A 23,356-nucleotide genomic window follows, 5' to 3' on the forward strand; every position below is an offset into this window, starting at 1 on the left:
GATCATGATTGCTACACTACAGTTTGTAGTTAGTGCAGTGGTATCACTAGAGATGATTTCTGCACTACAGGTTATAGTTAGTGCAATGTTATTACTAGCCTTGATTGCTTCACTACAGTTTGTAGTTAGTGCAGTGATATTGCTAACCACAATTGTTATACTACAGGTTATAGTTAGTACACTGCTATTACTTGACATGATTGCTACATTACAGGTTATAGTTAGTGCAGTGCTATTACTGATCATGATTGTTACCCTATAGTTTGTAGTTAGTGCCGTGATATCACTAGACATGATTGCTACACTACATGTTATAGTTAGTGCAGTGCTATTACTGATCATGATTGTTACCCTATAGTTTGTAGTTAGTGCATCATCTACACCTACCCCTGAGACACTTATTGGTAAAAACCCAGAAGACGTAGCCAATACTTTTAACTCCTTCTTTACTGAGACTATTCTATCATTAGCCAATTAACTACCTCCCCTTCCTCTCCCCCAACCAATATTACTGATGAAACATTCCCCTCCTTTAAATTACAGCATATACCCACCTCCTACATTAGAACCTTACTGAAGAAACTTAAACCAACCACCCTCTCGGCAGACCGACTCCCAGCTGAATATCTGCAAATAGCCGCAGATGCCATAGCCTACCCTATCTCTATCATGATTAATAGAACTATCACTGAGGCTACTATCCCCTCCATTTGGAAAATTTCCTATGTCATACCACTCCATAAGGGAGGCTCTTCTACTGAACCATCTAACTATAGACCAATAGCAATACTGTCTCCAATAGCCAAAATCATGGAAAAATGTGTTCATAAACAATTTCTTCATTACCTCACCCTAAACAATCTATTGACCAAATCTCAGCATGGTTTCAGACCCCACCATAGTACGACTACCGCCCTCCTTTCTTTTACTGACTCAGTTAATAAAAATCGTAACAACAAAAAAATATCGTCTGCCCTCTTTCTAGACTTGTCAAAAGCCTTTGACATGGTCAATCACCAGCTACTTCTCCACACGCTAGAAACCTTACACTTTGATTATTCAGCTCTCAACTGGTTCTCTGCTTATCTCTCTGGAAGGCAACAAGCAGTCCAATGGCAAAATAAACTCTCTCACCTATTACCTAACTCCATAGGAGTTCCCCAAGGCTCCATACTAGGTCCCCTTCTCTTTTCCGTGTTCATAAATGAACTTCACTCAGTCATCCCTAAAGCCACCTGCATCCAATACGCAGACGACTCCACCCTTATTTGCTCAGATATCTCTCTCCCTGATTTACAAGTAATTACCCAACACTGCTTTACTGCAGTAGAAAAATGGATCTCAGAGAGGAATCTCATCCTAAATCCAAAAAAAACTAAGTTACTACTATTCTGTCCTACCTCAGCCCCTCCTCCAGTGAAACTCTCTCTACAATCTAACTATAGTACCTTCTTCGTTCAATCTAACAATGGGACCATCATTGAGCCCGATACCAATACCAAACTACTAGGGATCACTATTGACAATAAACTTAGATTTGACTTGCACGTCAGTCAGACCATTAAGGCTGTTAATAAGAAACTTGGATCCTTGTATAGAATTAAGAACTTTCTAACCCCCAACGCCAAACTAACGACTGCCCGTACGCATCTTCTCTCCACACTACTGTACGCCTCTCCTGTATTTTCCTTCCTCAACAAATCTGATATCAATAAACTCTCTGTGACTTATAATCACATTGCCAGATTTATAACAGGACTTCCTTATAGAACCCATCACTGCCTTAACCTAAAAACACTTGACTGGTTAGAACTACCCAATCTTCTCAAACTGAACCAACTTTCTGAAGCGTTCAAAATCATTAAGGAACCTGAGAAAACCCCTTCACTAAATAATCTACTGACCCCCTACTCCAACCTAAGCAGTCTTTGCTCCTCTAACAGACTTTTGGTCCAAACCATCAAATCTAATAATATGGGTGGTGATGCTCTCTTTGCCAACTCTATAGGAAAGACTTGGAACTCCCTCCCCAATAACCTTAGACTTTCTACCTCCCTTTCTCAATTAAAAAAAAAAATCTTACTCAATTCTTTAAGGCACATTGGCTATGTTCATGCATAAATCCAGACTAGTTTCTTCTTGATCTACAATCTATCCTACCCCACTTGAATAAATCTGGGTTAGTTCTTTTAGGCTTTAAACTATTCATTATTTAATGGACCATTAATCCTACTTGTTTGTTCCTCAGCAATTTGTTTCTTCATGATCCCTTGGAATTCTACAATGGCTTAGATGTTGTATTCTGATTATAGTAACACTATTGTCTTTTGACTTGTATTTTTGTATATTTGAGTTGGACTTTAACTGTCCTGTTGCTAACCATATCTAACCTAAGAAAAGCATAACATATGTTAATTAGTATCTTTTTCTCCTTTTCATGTATGTACTTGTAAACTTACTTGTATTTTGTTTTCTCTGTGGAGCTTTTCTCCCCGGGCCTCCACTGAAAAAGGACATGTATCCAGTCGGACTATCCGGGTCAACAAATGTAAAATAAATAAAAATAAATAAATAGTTAGTGCAGTGATATCACTAGACGTGATTGATACACTACAGGTTATAGTTAGGGCAGTGATATTACTGGCCATGAATGTTGCACTACAGTTTGCAATTAGTGAATGATATTACTAGTCATGGTTCCTACACTATAGTTTGTAGTTAGTGCAGTGATATAACTAACCATGATTCCTACATTACAGTTTGTAGTTAGTGCAGTGATATTACTAACCATGATTGTTTCACTACAGTTTCTAGTTAGTGCAATTATATTTCTAACCATGATTGTTACACTATAGTTTGTAGTTAGTCTAGTGATATCACTAGACATGATTTCTACACTACATATTATAGTTAGTGAAGTCCTTGTACTGGCAATGACTATTGCACTATAGTATGTAATTAGTGCAATGATATTGCTAACCATGATTGTTACACTACAGGCTATAGTTAGTGCAGTGATATTACTAGCTGTGATTGCTACACTACAGTTTGTAGTTAGTGTAGCTATATTACTGGTGATAACTGCTACACTACAGTTTGTAATTAGTGCAATGATATTACTAGCCATGAGGCTATGTATATATATATATATATATATATATATATATATATATATATATATATATTGTGTTTGTTTAACTAACAAGTATTAATTCTGCATTAGTGAACTGGGGAATGGCTTTATTATAAGGTGTTATACACAGGGAGGATGCGTAGAGTAGAGCTACTCCACCACCCTTTTTATGGGATCTGTCTGTTCTGATGATGGAGTAATTGGGTGGCTCTATCACTCTGTTCTGATGATGGAGTAATTGGGTGGTTCTATCTCTCTGTTCTGATGATGGAGTAATTGGGTGGCACTATCTCTCTGTTCTGATGATGGAGTAATTGGGTGGCACTATCTCTCTGTTCTGATGATGGAGTAATTGGGTGGCTCTATCTCTCTGTTCTGATGATGGAATAATTGGGTGGCTCTATCTCTCTGTTCTGATGATGGAGTAATTGGTAAGTGATATAACTAGACATGATTGCTGCACTACATGTTATAGTTTGTGCAGTGCTAGTACTGATCAAGATTGTTAAACTATAGTTTGTAGTTAGTGCAGTGATATCACTAGACATGATTGCTACACTACATGTTATAGTTAGTGTAGTGCTATTACTGATCATGATTGTTATACTATAGTTTGTAGTTAGTGCAGTGATATCACTAGACATGATTGCTACACTACAGGTTATAGTTAGTGCAGTGCTATTACTGATCATGATTGTTACACAATAGTTTGTAGTTAGTGCAGTGATATCACTAGACATGATTGCTAAACTACATGTTATAGTTAGTGCAGTGCTATTACTGATCATGATTGTTACACTGCAGTTTGTAGTTAGCGCAGTGATTTCACTAGACATGATTCCTACACTACAGTTTGTATTTAGTGCAGTAATATTACTAACCACGATTGTTATACTACAGGTTATAGTTAGTGCACTGCTATTACTTGACATGATTGCTACACTATGGTTTGTAGTTAGTGCAGTGATATCACTAGACATGATTGCTACACTACATGTTATAGTTAGTGCAGTGCTAGTACTGGCCATGACTATTGCAGTACAGTATGTAATTAGTGCAATGATATTACTAACCATGATTGTTACTCTACAGGTTATAGTTAGTGCAGTTGTATTACTAGCCATGATTGCTACACTACAGTTTGTAGTTAGTGTAGCTATATTACTGGTGATAACTGCCACACTACAGTTTTTAATTAGTGCAATTATATTACTAGCCATGATTGTGGTCATGATTGTTGCACAACAGTTTGTAATTAGTGCAATTATATTACTAGCCATGATTGTTACACTACAGGTTTTAATTAGTGCAGTGCTATTACTTGACATGATTGCTACACTACAATTTATAGTTAGTGCAGTGATATCACTAGACATGATTGCTACACTACATGTTATAGTTAGTGCAGTGATATTACTGATCATGATTGTTACACTATAGTTTGTAGTTAGTGCAGTGATATTACTAGCCACAGTTGTTATGCTACATTTTGTGGTTAGTGCAGTGATATCACTAGACATGATTGCTACACTACATGTTATAGTTAGTGCAGTGCTATTACTGGCCATGGCTATTGCACTACAGTTTGTAATTAGTGCAGTGATATCACTAGCCATGTCTGTTACACTGCATTTTGTAGTTAGTGCTGTGCTATTACTGGGCATGTCTGCTACACTACTGTTTGTAGTTAGTGCAGTGATATCACTAGACATGATTGCTACACTACAGATTATAGTTAGTGCAATGATATTACTAACAATGATTGCTACATTACAGTTTGTAGTTAGTGCAGTGATATTACTAACCACAATTGTTATACTACAGGTTATAGTTAGTGCAGTGATATCACTAGACATGATTGCTACACTACATGTTATAGTTAGTGCAGTGTTGTTACTGGCCATGACTATTGCACTACAGTTTGTAATTAGTGCAGTGATATTACTAGCCATGATTGTTACACTACAATTTGTAGTTAGTGCAACGATATTAATAGCCATGATTGTTACAATACAGGTTATAGTTAGTGCAGTGATATCACTAGCCATGTCTGTTACATTTCATTTTGTACTTAGTGCTGTGCTATTACTGGCCATGACTGGTACACTACAGTTTGTAGTTGGTGCGGTGATATCACTATACATAATATTACACTACAGGTAATAGTTAGTGCAGTGATATCACTAGCCATTTCTGTTACATTTCATTTTGTAGTTAGGTCTGTGCTATTACTGGGCATGTCTGCTACACTACAGTTTGTAGTCAGTGCAGTGATAGTACTAGACATTATTGCTACACTACAAATTTTAGTTAGTGTTACTATATTACTGGCCATGAAGGCTACACTACAGTTTGTAGTTGGTGCTGTGATATCATTAGCCATGATTGTTATACTACAGTTTATAGTTAGTGCAATGCTATTACAAGCCATGACTGCAGCACTACAGTTTGTAGTTAGTGCAGTGATATTACTGGACATGAAAACTGCACTACATTTTGTAGTTAGTAGAGTGATATTATGAGCCGAGGTTGCTACACTAGATTTTTTAATGACTGCAGTGATATTACTAACCACAATCGCTACATTATAGTTAGTGCAGGGATATTACTGGACATGATTACTATACTACAGTTTGTAGTTAGTGTAGGAATATTACTGGCCTTTATTGCCACACTAATTAATAGTTAGTGCAGCAATATTACTGGCCATGATTGTTACACTACAGTTTGTAGTTAGTGCAGTGATATTACTCATAACAATTGCTACATTACAATTTGTAGTTAGTGAGATGTTATTACTAACCACAATTGCTGTACTACAGTTTGTAGTTACTAAAGGGATATTACTGGTCATGATTGCTACACTGCAGTTTGTCATTAGTGCAGTGATATTACTAACCATAATTGATACACCATACTTTGCAGTTAATGTAGGGATATTACTGGCCATGATTGCTACACTGCAGTTTGTCATTAGTGCAGTGATATTACTAACCATAATTGATACACCATACTTTGCAGTTAATGTAGGGATATTACTGGCCATGATTGCTACACTGCAGTTTGTTATTAGTGCAGTGATATTACTAACCATAATTGATACACCATACTTTGCAGTTAATGTAGGGATATTACTGGCCATGATTGCTACACTGCAGTTTGTCATTAGTGCAGTGATATTACTAACCATAATTGATACACCATAATTTGCAGTTAATGTAGGGATATTACTGGCCATGATTGCTACACTGCAGTTTGTCATTAGTGCAGTGATATTACTAACCATAATTGATACACCATACTTTGCAGTTAATGTAGGGATATTACTGGCCATGATTGCTACACTGCAGTTTGTCATTAGTGCAGTGATATTACTAACCATAATTGATACACCATACTTGGCAGTTAATGTAGGGATATTACTGGCCATGATTGCTACACTGTAGTTTGTCATTAGTGCAGTGATATTACTAACCATAATTGATACACCATACTTTGCAGTTAATGTAGGGATATTACTGGCCATGATTGCTACAATGCAGTTTGTCATTAGTGCAGTGATATTACTAACCATAATTGATACACCATACTTTGCAGTTAATGTAGGGATATTACTGGCCATGATTGCTACAATGCAGTTTGTCATTAGTGCAGTGATATTACTAACCATAATTGATACACCATACTTTGCAGTTAATGTAGGGATATTACTGGCCATGATTGCTACACTGCAGTTTGTCATTAGTGCAGTGATATTACTAACCATAATTGATACACCATACTTTGCAGTTAATGTAGGGATATTACTGGCCATGATTGCTACAATGCAGTTTGTCATTAGTGCAGTGATATTACTAACCATAATTGATACACCATACTTTGCAGTTAATGTAGGGATATTACTGGCCATGATTGCTACAATGCAGTTTGTCATTAGTGCAGTGATATTACTAACCATAATTGATACACCATACTTTGCAGTTAATGTAGGGATATTACTGGCCATGATTGCTACAATGCAGTTTGTCATTAGTGCAGTGATATTACTAACCATAATTGATACACCATACTTTGCAGTTAATGTAGGGATATTACTGGCCATGATTGCTACAATGCAGTTTGTCATTAGTGCAGTGATATTACTAACCATAATTGATACACCATACTTTGCAGTTAATGTAGGGATATTACTGGCCATGATTGCTACAATGCAGTTTGTCATTAGTGCAGTGATATTACTAACCATAATTGATACACCATACTTTGCAGTTAATGTAGGGATATTACTGGCCATGATTGCTACAATGCAGTTTGTCATTAGTGCAGTGATATTACTAACCATAATTGATACACCATACTTTGCAGTTAATGTAGGGATATTACTGGCCATGATTGCTACAATGCAGTTTGTCATTAGTGCAGTGATATTACTAACCATAATTGATACACCATACTTTGCAGTTAATGTAGGGATATTACTGGCCATGATTGCTACAATGCAGTTTGTCATTAGTGCAGTGATATTACTAACCATAATTGATACACCATACTTTGCAGTTAATGTAGGGATATTACTGGCCATGATTGCTACACTGCAGTTTGTCATTAGTGCAGTGATATTACTAACCATAATTGATACACCATACTTTGCAGTTAATGTAGGGATATTACTGGCCATGATTGCTACACTGCAGTTTGTCATTAGTGCAGTGATATTACTAACCATAATTGATACACCATACTTTGCAGTTATTGTAGGGATATTACTGGCCATGACTGCTACAATGCAGTTTGTCATTAGTGCAGTGATATTCCTAACCATAATTGATACACCATACTTTGCAGTTAATGTAGGGATATTACTGGCCATGACTGCTACAATGCAGTTTGTCATTAGTGCAGTGATATTACTAACCATAATTGATACACCATACTTTGCAGTTAATGTAGGGATATTACTGGCCATGATTGCTACACTGCAGTTTGTCATTAGTGCAGTGATATTACTAACCATAATTGATACACCATACTTTGCAGTTAATGTAGGGATATTACTGGCCATGATTGCTACAATGCAGTTTGTCATTAGTGCAGTGATATTACTAACCATAATTGATACACCATACTTTGCAGTTAATGTAGGGATATTACTGGCCATGATTGCTACACTGCAGTTTGTCATTAGTGCAGTGATATTACTAACCATAATTGATACACCATACTTTGCAGTTAATGTAGGGATATTACTGGCCATGATTGCTACAATGCAGTTTGTCATTAGTGCAGTGATATTACTAACCATAATTGATACACCATACTTTGCAGTTAATGTAGGGATATTACTGGCCATGATTGCTACAATGCAGTTTGTCATTAGTGCAGTGATATTATTAACCATAATTGATACACCATACTTTGCAGTTAATGTAGGGATATTACTGGCCATGATTGCTACACTGCAGTTTGTAGTTAGTGCAGTGATATTACTAACCATAATTGATACACCATACTTTGCAGTTAATGTAGGGATATTACTGGCCATGATTGCTACACTGCAGTTTGTCATTAGTGCAGTGATATTACTAACCATAAGTGATACACCATACTTTGCAGTTAATGTAGGGATATTACTGGCTATGATTGCCGTACTACAGTTTGTAGTTTGGGCTACAAAATGTCTGGCCATGTTTGCTACACTAGGGGGCATGTCATTGTTGTTGTCATTGTTATTGCTGATGAGCTGCAGTCACCCCAGTAAAGAAAACAGAAAACAAATAAATAAACTGCACTATTTTTAAATACGTTATCTATAAGATTTAATTTTGCCATTTCCACAATCACAACTAGAGGGCAGAAACATAAAAAAGCAGCTAATTGGCTGCGTTATGAAGCAGTGGGGGGCCCTTACTATTGGCTCAGATGCCTCAGGTGCCTTGGGTGGGTGAGACAGCTCGAGGCTGAAAGGAAGGAATTAACTTGTGTACAACTGTAGTAAGAAGTGAGATATAATTTTTTAAAATTTGTGTTGTTGTTTCTCTTATAGGTATGCTGCGTATTACTGCCAACATTTAGAAAGGAAAATACTTCAGCTATGTGTGTATATATATATATATATATATATATATATATATATATATATATATATATATGTGTGTGTGTGTGTGTGTGTGTGTGTGTGCATATATATATATATATATATATATATATATATATAGATATATATATATATAAATATATATATATATATAAATATATAAATATATATATATATATATATATAGAGAGAGAGAGAGAGAGATGAAATAGATGAATATGTGCATGCTTGTGTGTGTATGTGTGCGTGTGTGTGTTTGTGAGTGTATGCATGTGTGTACAGCAGGGAGGTATAAAACGCTTTAAATTATTCCTTATTTTATCTCATATTTTAAATTTTTTTCTTATAAAATAGCTAGTGACTTGGCAAATCAGTGACTTTTGTAGTCATGAAATGATAGACATTTGCATTTCGTACTTAGCCTCCAGAAAATGCATTCTAATGCGAAGCCATTTATTTTAGCAATGTTCTAAGTATATAAAGGAAATATCAGTCCCTGGTCTGGTCCTGTATTCCAATTTATTATTTAGCTTTTTTCCTTGATTCTTAAACTAAGATGTTGAAAGATATTTGGGGAAAGTGGGAGCTGAGAAAATAAATTACTATATTACATTTTTTCATGTATTTGCTCGTTCATTTGATTGCAATAAATGATTTGAGTTGAACAGTCAGTCATAAAAGTAGCTGTAATTGACAGTCACATGTGTATGTGTGTTGGGGAGCAAAGGTGCTCTGAATTGTCATCGATTTGGCAAAATGTCTCTGATTTATTTATTTATTTTTTTGATATTTTGGTCTGTCCTGCATAATCTTTTTTTTCTGGCAACCTAATGAGGATTGCGACCATTAAGTATTGATGACAGACATTTGAGTTTTAGACTTAACAGCATTCAAAAAAAGCATTCTTATCCAAAGCCTGTTATTCAGGTACGTTTCTAACTATAAAGGCAATAGCTGTCACTGATTTTGCTCCTTTGTTCACCATTACTTTTTTGTCACTGATTTTGGTCATTTGTCCACCATTACTTTTTAGCCTTTTCCTTGATCCTTGAGGTAAGAGGTTGAGACATATTGTGAGATGCAGCGTGTTACGTACTTTATGCTGAACATTACCTGAGAAGATAAATTTCACAGGATTTGGTGTGGATAAAAATGTTTGTCTCTGTTGCCATTTGTTTAGTTAAAGCTGTCATTCTGACTTGACAGAAGTGGTCACTTTGTGTGAACACAGCTGGAATACTTTACTGTGGCTATTTTAACATTGCCAGATATCTGATGTATGTGCATTCAATAAAATGGATGTAATTGAGCAGTACCTGGAGTGTCCATGATTGAAATGACTGAGAATGTGTTGGAGAGGGGTTTGCAGTATATTTAATAGTAGCAAGTTCGCCACATTTTTTCCGTTAAAGTCAAACATCAGATTTATAATCAATAATTGCCTGTCAATGGCAGTGTAGGCAGCATGTGTATGATAGCAAATGATCTTTGTTGCACATTGAGTAGTTTTGCCATCTATCAATGCTTGGTTCTTTGGTTGAGTATTGGCTGTCATTCCTTCTGTGTAGAGTGTGAACACACTTGTTATATCCATATGGGTTTTAACCATTTGTTTTGGTTTCTTTTCCTAGACCATCAAATGTATAATATATGCTTCTGGCCATTGTACTTTTTACTTTCAAGCTAATCTAATACCAGAGGGGCAAACAAAACTTAACTATCCCTTTTTGGAGGAGCAGGAAGACAGGCTGTATTCCCAAACAGGGTTTATGTATCATTGCATTTGTCTTCACAGTATGTGGGAAACTACTGTTTTGTTATTTTGTTAGTTTTGAACATTGGCCTTTAGACACAGCTTAGCTTTCCTTGAACTGTTTTGTTATTTTGTTAGTTTTGAACATTGGCCATTAGACACAGCTTAGCTTTCCTTGAACTATTTTGTTATTTTGTTAGTTTTGAACATTGGCCTTTAGACACAGCTTAGCTTTCCTTGAACTATTTTGTTATTTTGTTAGTTTTGAACATTGGCCTTTAGACACAGCTTAGCTTTCCTTGAACTATTTTGTTATTTTGTTAGTTTTGAACATTGGCCTTTAGACACAGCTTAGCTTTCCTTGAACTGTTTTGTTATTGTTAGTTTTGAACATTGGCCTTTAGACACAGCTTAGCTTTCCTTGAAAGAAAAAACAAGACTGAATGTCATTCCTTACTTGTATTTGTTCCCTTTCTGAAGTTGACCATGAAGGAATCACAGTAACCTTTTACGTACACCAGGTCTACCAACCCCTTCCCCATCTGCACCCTCTTACACCTATAAAGGTCAGGGCTGAGGAGGAGATCAGGACATCCAAGATCTCCTTCATGCTGCACACTGTAAGGATTTGTTTAAATTTTATGATCCACTGTTGTAACCCCCCCCGCTTTGCTTTTACCTTGGTATATCTTAGGGCTTCTGTCTTATGTGAACCCTGCCTCCCAGCAGGGAATACCAAGACAAACACCCTGCCAGTATTTCAGCTGCTATATCCACTGTTCAAACTCGGATTGCCTGTGCTGTAGTTTAAGCTTTTGCCCTCTTCACTATGGTGCTGACTCTTAGTTATGAATTTTTGTTCAGATCAATAAATCAAAATATTATAAAAAAAGCTATAAAATACACCTCAGAACATCTAGAATCCTATGATTTCTGGAGGTGTAGTAGCCCCCAGACACCCAGCTTAATTGAGTTGCATTCTCCAAACTTATTACAGTAGAGTTTTGGCCAGTTAGGATTTGTTAAAATCATAGGGGGGGGGGGGGTAAAAATAAGGCAAAGTATGAAAAAGCTAGAAAGAAGTATTTTATCTAGAATGTGTGAGGCCAGGGTGAGGAAAATGTGAGAAAGGCACTAGGGAAGTCCAGGGGAGAATTTATATGCATCAGGAATGTCCATGAAGATCTTTATCTAGGGTTCCATTTTACCTAATGCCAGCCTTGTTGATTATAAGTCAGACATCTGGCATGAATCTAGTTAGTAAAGGAGCAATAATGAGTACTTACATACTGAGGTAGTGTGGGTGAAAATGAATGATTGCATCTGTTGTTTTATTATAGGTAATGTTCACTGACATGTTGTAATCAGGCTTTGTGCCCACTGAATGGCACACAGCAACATTTATCCCACTCCACAAAGGGGGAGCCACCACTGATCCCGGGAACTATCGACCTATTAGCCTGACGAGCCTGGTCTGCAAGGTCATGGAATATATCATCATGGAACTCATAAACAAAGACATTGGTAACCTCCAAACTCTGGATCCCACCCAGTTTGGGTTTGTAAAAGGCAGATCATATCCCCTGAACCTGATCGACTTCTTTGAGGCAGTCACCAAAGCCGTAGATGAGGGTAAGGCAGTTCACACAGCCTATCTTGATGACACCATCCCCCATTCTGGAATTATAGCTAAACTCACTAAACTAGTTATAAATCCCTATGTCACAAGATGGGTTGCCAACTGGATGACTGACAGAACCTACACTTTAAAAGTTGCAGACTCCAAATTTGACCTCTAAGCAGTGACAAGTGGAGTACCACAGGGTTCTGTCCTCGGATCTCTCATGTTTGGTATCTACTTCTCTGAAGTACAGGCTAACACAGAAGACCTCTGGCTAACAAAGTTCGCAGATGACTGCACACTAGGAGCCATAGTCCAGTACCCAAATGATGTGGACATCCTACAGAAGGGCCCCGCTGAGACAGATGCCTAGTGTCAAAGCCATGGCCTCAAGCTCAATGCCTAAAAGTGCAGTGTCATCCCCTTTGGTAAAAACTCTGTACCCATGAACTACCACATAGGCAGCAATCTACTTAACACAGAATGTTTGAAAAGAGACCTTGGGACACAGGTGGGCAGTAGTATCTCCTTTGATAGTCACATCACCACAGCAGTCAGGAAGTCCGTCTACATGGCACACCTCATCGTAAAAGGGTTCTCATCCAGGAAAAAAGAGGTTATTGTTCCCCTCTACTTGACACTCATTAGACCCATTATAGAGTGCAATGCCCCTTTTGGAATGTACCTCACATGACATCTGCATCAGCTGGAAAGGCCACAGAAGTACCTCACAAAGAGGATTACTGGCCTCAAATAAATGCCGTACACTGACCGCCTCAAAAAACTCCGGCTTTACTCCATAGCATATCGCCTACTCCGAGGTGATCGCTGCCTAACATATAAAGCTATGTCAAACCCAGAGCTATTGGACATGCTACACCTAAAGAAATCCCAATCCCTCTGAGCTACACACTCTAGGGACCCAAACCTTGTCACCACAATAAACAGGACATGCTGGAGGGATAGATTCCTGTCCCAGAGACTTCCCATACTCTGGAACAGGCTACCCACCTTTATCAGGAAAAGTTCTTCATTAGCACTCATCAAGAAAAATCTTGATGAGTGGATGGGAAATAGGAAATACACCCCGGGGATCACTTCTGTGTCTCTGCTCGACAGTGGCACAGGAAAATAACTTTCTTGGGTGGCGTAAGCCAGGGAACCTTGTTGGCTAGGCTTACATAGGCCCTTGGGCCGATAGCCTAGTACCTACCTATGAACCTATGAATAGAGGCCTACCCAATTCCAATTAGAAGACATTTAAGAGAAATATATAAAAAATGGCAAATGAAAAGGAAAGAGTTCTTCTCTACTCAAATGAAGGGTGTTTATACACAATTACAGCAACATAATATTACTTGGAAATTCTGCTCTATTCACTTCTCCAACCAGAAGTAAAAAGTGCCAGCACCAACAAAATTATCATTGCATCATCTGTCCATAATACACAGTTTGTACGATGTGCACTGTAACACAGACAGAGATTAGAATGAACTCTTGCATATTCACACTTCCTTCTGCCAGGCAATACAGAAGGAATGCAACCATCAAAAGGAGTGCTGGTAAACCCACTAGATGACATGCAAATGCTGCAACATCCACACAAACTATATCTAAGGATTATTTGTAAAGCTAAACAAACACCAGGTAATACCATAGCATGGACTTCAAGACAAAGGCTGCTTGAAGAAACATAGTTATAATAGTAACAACTGCCAACATACCATTCTACATTCCACCTTCTGGCTATAATCATAACCACAATCAGCATGCCATTCTACATTCCATCCTAGGCATGCCTAGAGTTAACTTAAAAATAATCCTGATCACAAAATCCACAGCAGGGCTAGCCACTCAACATTGTGAACATTGGCTCTATGTGGTGGTCATGGTTGACGTGACAGCCTTACCCCATGTACAAAGTGGGAGAAGGAGAGTTGATGCCAATGCTAAATCCATATCACAAAATGCAGGAGAAATAAAGAAAAGAACATCAATCTGTGGCTCAAAAGCAAGTATGACACTCTCTCTAGTGCCTCATAAAACAGAGCAGTGCATTCAATCCCATGGCTTGCTTTAAGTTAGAAAGCAGAAAACTGAACAACTTGTGACTTTAAGAAAACTATATTACACCTTCTAGCATCTCACTGCAATCTATTCTCTGCCATGCATTTTGTTAACCCAAACTAAGTAATATCACATAATGCATGAAAAGAACAGTAACCTGTGACAAAAAACTTTAGTTTACGCCTTCCATCACCTCCTATGCCAAGGCCGTAAAAATCACTCCTAAAGCTTCCTAGAAATAAGATTAATTATCACCAACATCAGACCACTCATCTTCTTCACACATGCATACCACAAAGAGTCACCCTGAGCAAAAACACTCAAAAGCTAACACTGAATCACAGTATTAAAATAACTGATTTAGTGATAGGTGACTAGATTCTCAGGAACAATGAATATTACAAGGTTGGAAAAGTAAAGGGTTACAGTAAGGAGTCTTTCAGACACCAGGATTTTGGACACTGCATTATTACAGTTAAGTACCCTGCTTAGGCTAAAGTCACAGTCAAGCCATTGTCTACAAGCAGACACAAGCCCCCAGATTTACTATTCCTCTGTGCAGGACTAGCTTAGTCCTGCATGGAGGTGGCTGTTCAGCTGCAGGATGGCAGCATGCCATGCATAGTAATGAAGTGCACTGCCTGAGCTCTTAGTGTTACACGGAGCATGTAAGAGTGCAGGGGGCATGTCTGAGAGCAGCGCGCCATGCATATTAATGAGGTGACTGCCTAATCTTATACGGAGCATGTAAGAGTGCAGGGGGCATTTCTGAGAGCAGAGCTCTCAGGATATACATGCCACAGCAAGGAAGAACAGCAGAAAGGGGTAAGAAATGAGTGAGACTGCTCATAGGTGTCCACATATCACCACCAACAGTCCCCCCTTGTGTGCAACAGCAACAAAAGTATACATAAATAAAATGAACAAACCCTTTTATTTTTTTTTTAATCTCATTAAAGTTAACCGTAGGTGTGCATGTGTGCCCATCGCTTAGCTATGGTTAATGTAGCTTAAATGGCTGAAGAGGATAACAAGGAAGATATATGAAAATGAAGCCAAATAGCAATAGTGTAGTGGGCAGAGCATTCGCCTTATGAGCAGGCATTCCTGGTTCGAGTCTCACTGCAGCACATTCCATTTTCCATGGCAAAGCACATTATGACTAATATTTATGTTGCATAACCCACTAAATAACATATTTTTATGAACTGGATTACTGCAGTAAATGCACATGTGAAGTGTCAGTGTCATAATGAATAAAGCACTAGTAAGCAGGTTTAGACACCAATAACTGGTAGTAAGCATATTTAAGCACTAGTAAGCGAGCTTAAGCCTGTTTGCATGGTGGCAAGCAATGCCTACACTGGTTAAGCAATTAAGAAGCTAACTCAATGTAAGCAGATTTAACGGCTGGTTAGCAGGGCTTACCATCACACAAACCCACGCAAACCTGCTTACAAATGCTCAAAAGTGCCTTAATCACTCTGTATCCAATGGCCCTTGTTCTGCCCATCAATAAAATTGACAGTCATGCAGGTCTCAATAGTAGAGGACCCTTTAGACTATAGTCACAATAGTTAACCACCAAGCCATCACAGAAGTAGAGAAGAATGAGGTATCAGCAAACAAGTCCTCACCATAGTAAAATCAAACTGAACCTGTGAAAGGAATCAGTATACAGTCATATGTTCCATAACCCACTACATAACATAAATATGTGAAATGGAGAACAGCAGTAAGCCCAGAAGTGAGGTGTAATTGTACTAGAGTGTTGAAGTCTCCAATAAAACATAAGGACCCCATACAGTGTACATACACATGAATCATAGATACCAGGCATACATATAATGTGTAATGAAATAATAACTCAATGCCAAAAGGAATTATAATGCAAAGTCTAATGTAAGCAACGCTAAGCATTGCACAGGCCAGTTTAGGAGGTGTAAGCAATGTGTAGACCAGCTAACTCAATGTGCCCAGTGTTATACCCCTTTAAACAATGCCAAACCTAGGTAAGCCGGTTTGCCCATAGCCTAGCCTATTCAAAACCAGCCAATCATGGAAAAGTATGGGAAATCAGCCCTACTTAAACCCAAGAGGTGAGAATACATCTCGTAACTGCTTGTAGCTTTCCCTTGCTGGCACAATGGCAGTAAGAGGAGAAGATTAGAGCTTTTGGGTGCAGTGCTGTTGCATCCAGGAGTCCAAGGTCATGGCAGGACTCCTTGTCAAAGACCATAATTAGAGACTGCTGCAGAGCCAGTACCAGGACTCCCAATATAAGGCAGAGGCCTGGGACCATCTCGCCTGTGACCTCACCAGTACCATTGGCATATCCCGAACTGGTGAGCAGGTCAGACATCACTATGCCGACCTGAAGTGGCATAAAACACAGCATCAATGGGACCAGACAGTGTCCTCAGCTGTGTGCTACACAAACTCAATGAGGAACTAAACCCACACATAAGGCTGCTGTTTAATCTTAGCCTTACTACAGGATACGTACCCAAAGAATGGCATACGGCAACTGTGGTCCCACTCCACAAAGGTGGTGCTTCTATGGACCCTGGAAATTACCGCCCCATAAGCTTGATGAGCCTGGTCTGCAAAGCTATGGAGAGGATCATAATGGAACTCATAAATAAAGACATTGGGGACCTACAGACACTGGATCCTACCCAATTTGGCTTTGTCAAGGGCAGATCCTGCCTCTTGAACTTGGTCGACTTTTTCAAAACAGTCACTAAGGCCATTGATGAGAGTAAGGCAGTTCACACAGCCTACCTTGACCTAGCAAAAGCATTCGACACAATACCCCACTCGGGCATCATAGAAAAGCTCCGTAGAAATATTAGAACAAAAGTCCGTGTGTGATAGCCAGTATTTTAAACAAAAGTCCATTTATTGTGAACAAAGGTTTAAGCGCTTTCATCTCAATGTAGAGACTTCATCAGAAACAATGAATTACTTTTAATTACACCTTTTATAAATCCTTAATGAATGACATCACACCTTCAATTAAAAACTTTTTAAACAAATATAGCCCTACAAATGAAGACTTGAATTTTTTTCTACCCAAATGTATTAAGTACATACAAATTAGTACATATTGCAAGAAATAATTAAAAATTTTATATGAATATTATGTCTTTAACTAATCGAATTAATATATTTAATAAATACTTAGTGAATACTGGTACAAAAGATATAAATAACAACATTAAATCTGTTTAAAAACTCATAGATAAATTCATCATACACTACTTTTTAAATTCTGTCAGTGTTCTAAAAAATCAATGTATAAACATGTATTAGTTTTTTAAAAACATTATTGAATTTCTTAGATAGCAAATGAATGTATACTTTTTTAATTTATATGTAATAATGTATATAAATGTCTCAAACCTAAACTTCACATACATCAAATGTTGTTTGCCCTTTCAATAAGAAGAGGTGTCAATGACACTGTTTCATTCAGTCCTGGGGGAAACATAGAGGGAGTGGTCTACCTGGCTATATGTTGTACCTGCCAACAATTCTACGTAGGCAAGACTGAAAGATCATTTAAGAACAGGATATATGAACATTTAAATGATATAAAGAATAAAAAGAACACCAATTCTTTATATAAACATAGTATATCCTGTCCAGAATTTAGGAAATTTATTTTTGGTATTTTGGACACTGTTACAATAGACACCAGAGGGGGGGACTGGAAAAATTCATTAAAAAAGAAGAAGAGCCAGTGGCAGTACAGATTGGCCTCTATTTCTTGCAATATGTACTAATTTGTATGTACTTAATACATTTGGGTAGAAAAAAATTCAAGTCTTCATTTGTAGGGCTATATTTGTTTAAAAAGTTTTTAATTGAAGGTGTGATGTCATTCATTAAGGATTTATAAAAGGTGTAATTAAAAGTAATTCATTGTTTCTGATGAAGTCTCTACATTGAGATGAAAGCGCTTAAACCTTTGTTCACAATAAATGGACTTTTGTTTAAAATACTGGCTATCACACACGGACTTTTGTTCTAATATTTCTACAGTGTCCTGGATTCCTGGCTTCATGGTTCATTTGGTATATTAATCAACAGTTTGGCTAGCTACTTTTTGTCTTTTGATCATAGAAAAGCTCACCAGCTTAGATGTAAACCCATATGTCACAAGATGGGTTGCAAACTGGCTCAAGGACAGAACCCACATGGTTAGAGTTGCTGGTGCCATGTCAGACTCTAAGCCGGTCACGAGTGGTGTCCCACAGGGCTCAGTCCTGGGCCCCCTCTTGTTCAGCATTTATTTTTCTGAAGTGCAGGCAAACATAGGGGGATTGTGGCTGACAAAATTTGCAGATCACTGCTAACTGGGCGCCATAATTGACACTCCATCAGACACAGACATCCTCCAGAGAGTTCTCATAGAAATGGATAACTGGTGGCAGAGCCATGGCCTTAAGCTAAATGCCAAAAAATGTATAGTCATACCCTTTGGGAAAAACAAGGTAACCCCTAATTACCACATAGGTGGTAATCCATTAAACACGGAAGAAGTTATCAGGGACCTGGGGACCCAAGTTGACAGTAACCTCTCTTTTGACACTCACATTGCCAAAGTGGTTAGGAAGACCTTCTACATTGCCCACCTGATCATGAAGGGATTCACATCCAGATCAGGAGAGGTCATTGTACCTCTGTACTCTTCACTTATCAGACCAATGATTGCATACAATGCCCCATTCGGAATGTACCTTACCCGACACCTGCAGCAGTTGGAAAGACCCCAAAAGTTCCTCACCAAAAGGATAAAGGGGCTCAAACATATGTCATACGCTGCCTGACTGAAGAAACTCCAGCTCTGTTCAGTCACATACCATCTGCTCAGAGGTGATCTGTGCCTGATAAACAAGGCCATGTCCAACCCGGAATTAATGGACATGCTCCACCTCAAAAAATCCAAATCCACCAGAGCCACGAGAGCAAGAGACTTAAACCTCAACACGGATATAAATAGGACGTTCTGGAGGGACAGATTCATCACCCAGAGACTCCCTACACTATGGAACAGAATCCCAGTCCATGTGAGGCAGAGCCCCTCACTGACTCTGTTCAAGAGAAATCTTGACGAGTGGATGGGAGATCGTAGGTTTACCCCGGGAATCATCTCTGTGTCACTGCTGGACAGAGGCACAGCAAACTAATGGGTATAGTATTCTCATCCTAAGGGGTGGTAAAAGCCACACACACTCTGGCTAGGCTTATAAATGCCCTAGGGCAGATAGCCTAGTATGAACCTATGAACCTATGAACCTATAAGGGGGACCTCTTGGAGGAGTGGATCCAAGAGGCTGGAGCGGCAGGGGATGTTCCAGTTGTGTGCAAGTATCACCCCACTATGTGTGTAATAATTGACAGCTCAGGTATATCATGGATAGGTATAGCTAAATAATCCTCTTATGTCCCCCACAGCTGCAATGGAGCAGGCCACAAACCAGGAGGCCCACGTCAGTCGCCTGGCAAGGTTGCGATGCAAGGCAGGTCAGCAATATTCATGCATTTACTGTCATATGAAATAAAACTAAAAGTAGCAGTAAATTACTTGCCTGTATAAAACCTGTATTGTTCAAGGCAAGTACTGCATAAACTAGAGAATATAGCAGGAAGAGTCTCATATCATTTGTATATCAGTAAACGTGTAATAGCCTGACAATAAAGGTCTAACTGTTGGACTGCATGTGTATACTCTGGTATCATATGGTAATGTAGATTTGCAATCATGTAATAATACTGTTGTATTAAGCACTGTTACCCACACTGTGCACCATAAACTGAATGTTTAGGAATGTTTGCATATGACAGGTGTAATCCCCAGAGGCCATTTAGAACAACTGAGAGACACATAGACAGTAAAGAGGGAAAATGCAGGCAAACAAACCCGAATAGCACATGCAACTGAGATGTGAACAGGTGTTTTTTAGCACACCCAGCCATGGTTCAAATCCTGCCAGTGGTAGTACTTTGCATACAGAATCATACCCCACAACTGTACAGATATGTCCAGAATGTCCAGTAAAGTGGCCCGTATCTGTTGCCTATCAACCTGGCCCCTTGGGAAATCAGTGGGATGATCCCACACATATAGGCAGCAAACAGGAAATACAACTGATTGACACACATCTATGAGAACAAAGCTGGCACACTAGCAACTCCCCAATACCTTATGAGACTAAGAAGCCACATATGTCCCATTTACACCCCAACTTGTCAAGCTGTGGTCAGAGTGTGTACAGTAACAGAGTGAGATGTATGTGCATAATAGTAATGTGGAATCTGGTACATCTGTGTCTGGGAACATTCAGGTAGTGCTAATAAACATTTTTCCCACAGGTCTGTCAGATACCAACACTGTGCCCAGAAATACAAGAATGATACCCAGTACTGGTACTGTTCACATTGGTATTGTATGGCATTGCAGCTGATGCAGTTGCTCTGAATAATGAGGTATTACACATCACTGCCACCCACACTGCCCTACAACATATAACTGTCTAGGAAATCTGTATAAGAGTGTTGTAATACAAGGTCAGAATGCAAAGCACAGGGGATTAATAAGACAGAAAGCAGATAGGAGATAAACATCAATATCTATATAGCAGACACAAATGTGATGGACAGTGTTTAAGTTGGAGCAGACACAGCCATGGTCTGAATCCCGGGAGTGGAAGTAGGCTGCATACAGAATCATACCCCACAACTGTACATTTGAGGCCAGAATGTCCAGTATATAGGCCCATATCTGCTGCCTCTCTCCCTTTCACCCTGGTAAGTCTGTGGGATGATTCCAGATGTTTAGCCAGCAAACAGGGAATACAAGTGATTGTCAGATATCTATGAGAACACACCTGTCACTGTAGCAACCCCCAAAACTGTTAGGAGAGTAATATTTCATGTATGTCCTATCTACACTCCCATGTTGTCAAGCTGTGACCATAGTGTGTACAGTAACAGAGTGAGATGTATGTGCATAATACTAATGTGTAATCTGGAACTTTGTTTGGAAACAGTCAGGTAGTGCTAACAAACATTGCTCCTACAGGTACATCAGATATGAACACTGTGCTGAGAAATAAAGACCATTATAATCTGTACTGGTACTGTTCACTCTAGTATTGTATGAAATTGTGAGTGTTGCAGTTTCTCTGAATAATAAAGTATCACTGATCACTGTCACCCACACTGTGCTACATAATATAACTGTGTATGAAAGCATGTATATGTGTGCACCAGGTCACTAAAGGTGGAAGAGGGCAATATTCTAGATATGTCCCAGCACACCAGCATGTGGTCAACACATGGCCAGAGTCTGTGGAGAATGAGTTGGATAGCTATGTGTACAACATAAACATGGAATCTGGGAGTATGTATAGAAACAGCTAGTTAGTGTTAACAAACATTCCCTCCACAGGTATTCCAGGTAAGAGGTGTATACTGCAGGTAAAACCAGTTCATGTGTAACAATGACATCAGCCATATTACTATCCAAACTAAGGCTAGAGGCTAGTGTAGTAAGACTTGTAAGGTACAGATAACAGCACTGACTAGGAAAGTAATGTGGACTACAGGAATATACTAGTTGTTTATTGACATCTCCCCCCCCACCATATCTCCAACAATAATCAACATACCCACCCCAAATGGTATGTAATGACATCTATGTTCTGAAAATGTCCAATTTTTTGATAAATATTTAAATTGTTCCCATGCATGTGCTATATTGAACTATACCAACATTAGTGGCATAGTGCCATCAATGTACCTCCATGCTGTTTTTATTGCCACTGTGGTCCCATATATGTATGTGTTCTGTTTGCTATGCTACTGCTCCATATCTGGTGTCTGGGTTAATGGGAATATCTATGCATATTGTTATACCTAACCCTGGAATGTGTTGACTATTACTAACCCACATATGATGATGAAATCTAAACACTATAGCATGCTTAGGAAGTCCAATCCCAGCGGACCCAATTGTCCCACCTCAGCTGGCAGTGGCACCGGGCACCAACATGTCTGGGGCCCAACCTGGGATGTTCCTGTCCATTGGTCCTGCACCACCTTTGGGTGGAACTGCCTTAGGGGATAGGGCTCACCCTCTGGGAGCAGGTGCAAACAGGCACCTGTCACTCATCGCCAGGTCGGGGTTGTGGTGTGTAAAGAGATTATCCAGAAGTTTGGTGATGTTCTACGCCAGCTGGAGGGCCACGTGTCACAATTAGAGAGTCAGCCTGGCTCTGTGACACAGCCCTCAGCACAGCCACCTTCGGGGCTGTGAAGGTGCAGTGATGACTGCCCATGGGTGGGGACCTCAGTCCCATTGTTTCCACTAAGAGGCTCATGGGCTTCCGTTTCCCAACAACCCTCCCCATCAAGGAGTGTACCCCCCCACATATGTCATATACTGCCCATGTATGCGTCTTGTCTTGTCTGATAACCTACCTAACCTACCTCCCCAAATATACCTACTACTCCTACCCAACATCCCACTATCACCTGAAAAAAAGGGCAATCTGTTCCAAAAAAAAACTCTTGTCCCATACATAGCTGTCCATTTCATTTCACACACACATGTCCACTGGGCACATGTAATCTGGTCTAATTGGCATCACAACCTATTATTGTTTTCCTCATCCCCTC

This window comes from Protopterus annectens, chromosome 16.part0 (genome assembly GCF_019279795.1).
Source record: "Protopterus annectens isolate FY-2018-M chromosome 16.part0, PAN1.0, whole genome shotgun sequence".
In the NCBI taxonomy this organism is placed as follows: domain Eukaryota; kingdom Metazoa; phylum Chordata; order Ceratodontiformes; family Protopteridae; genus Protopterus; species Protopterus annectens.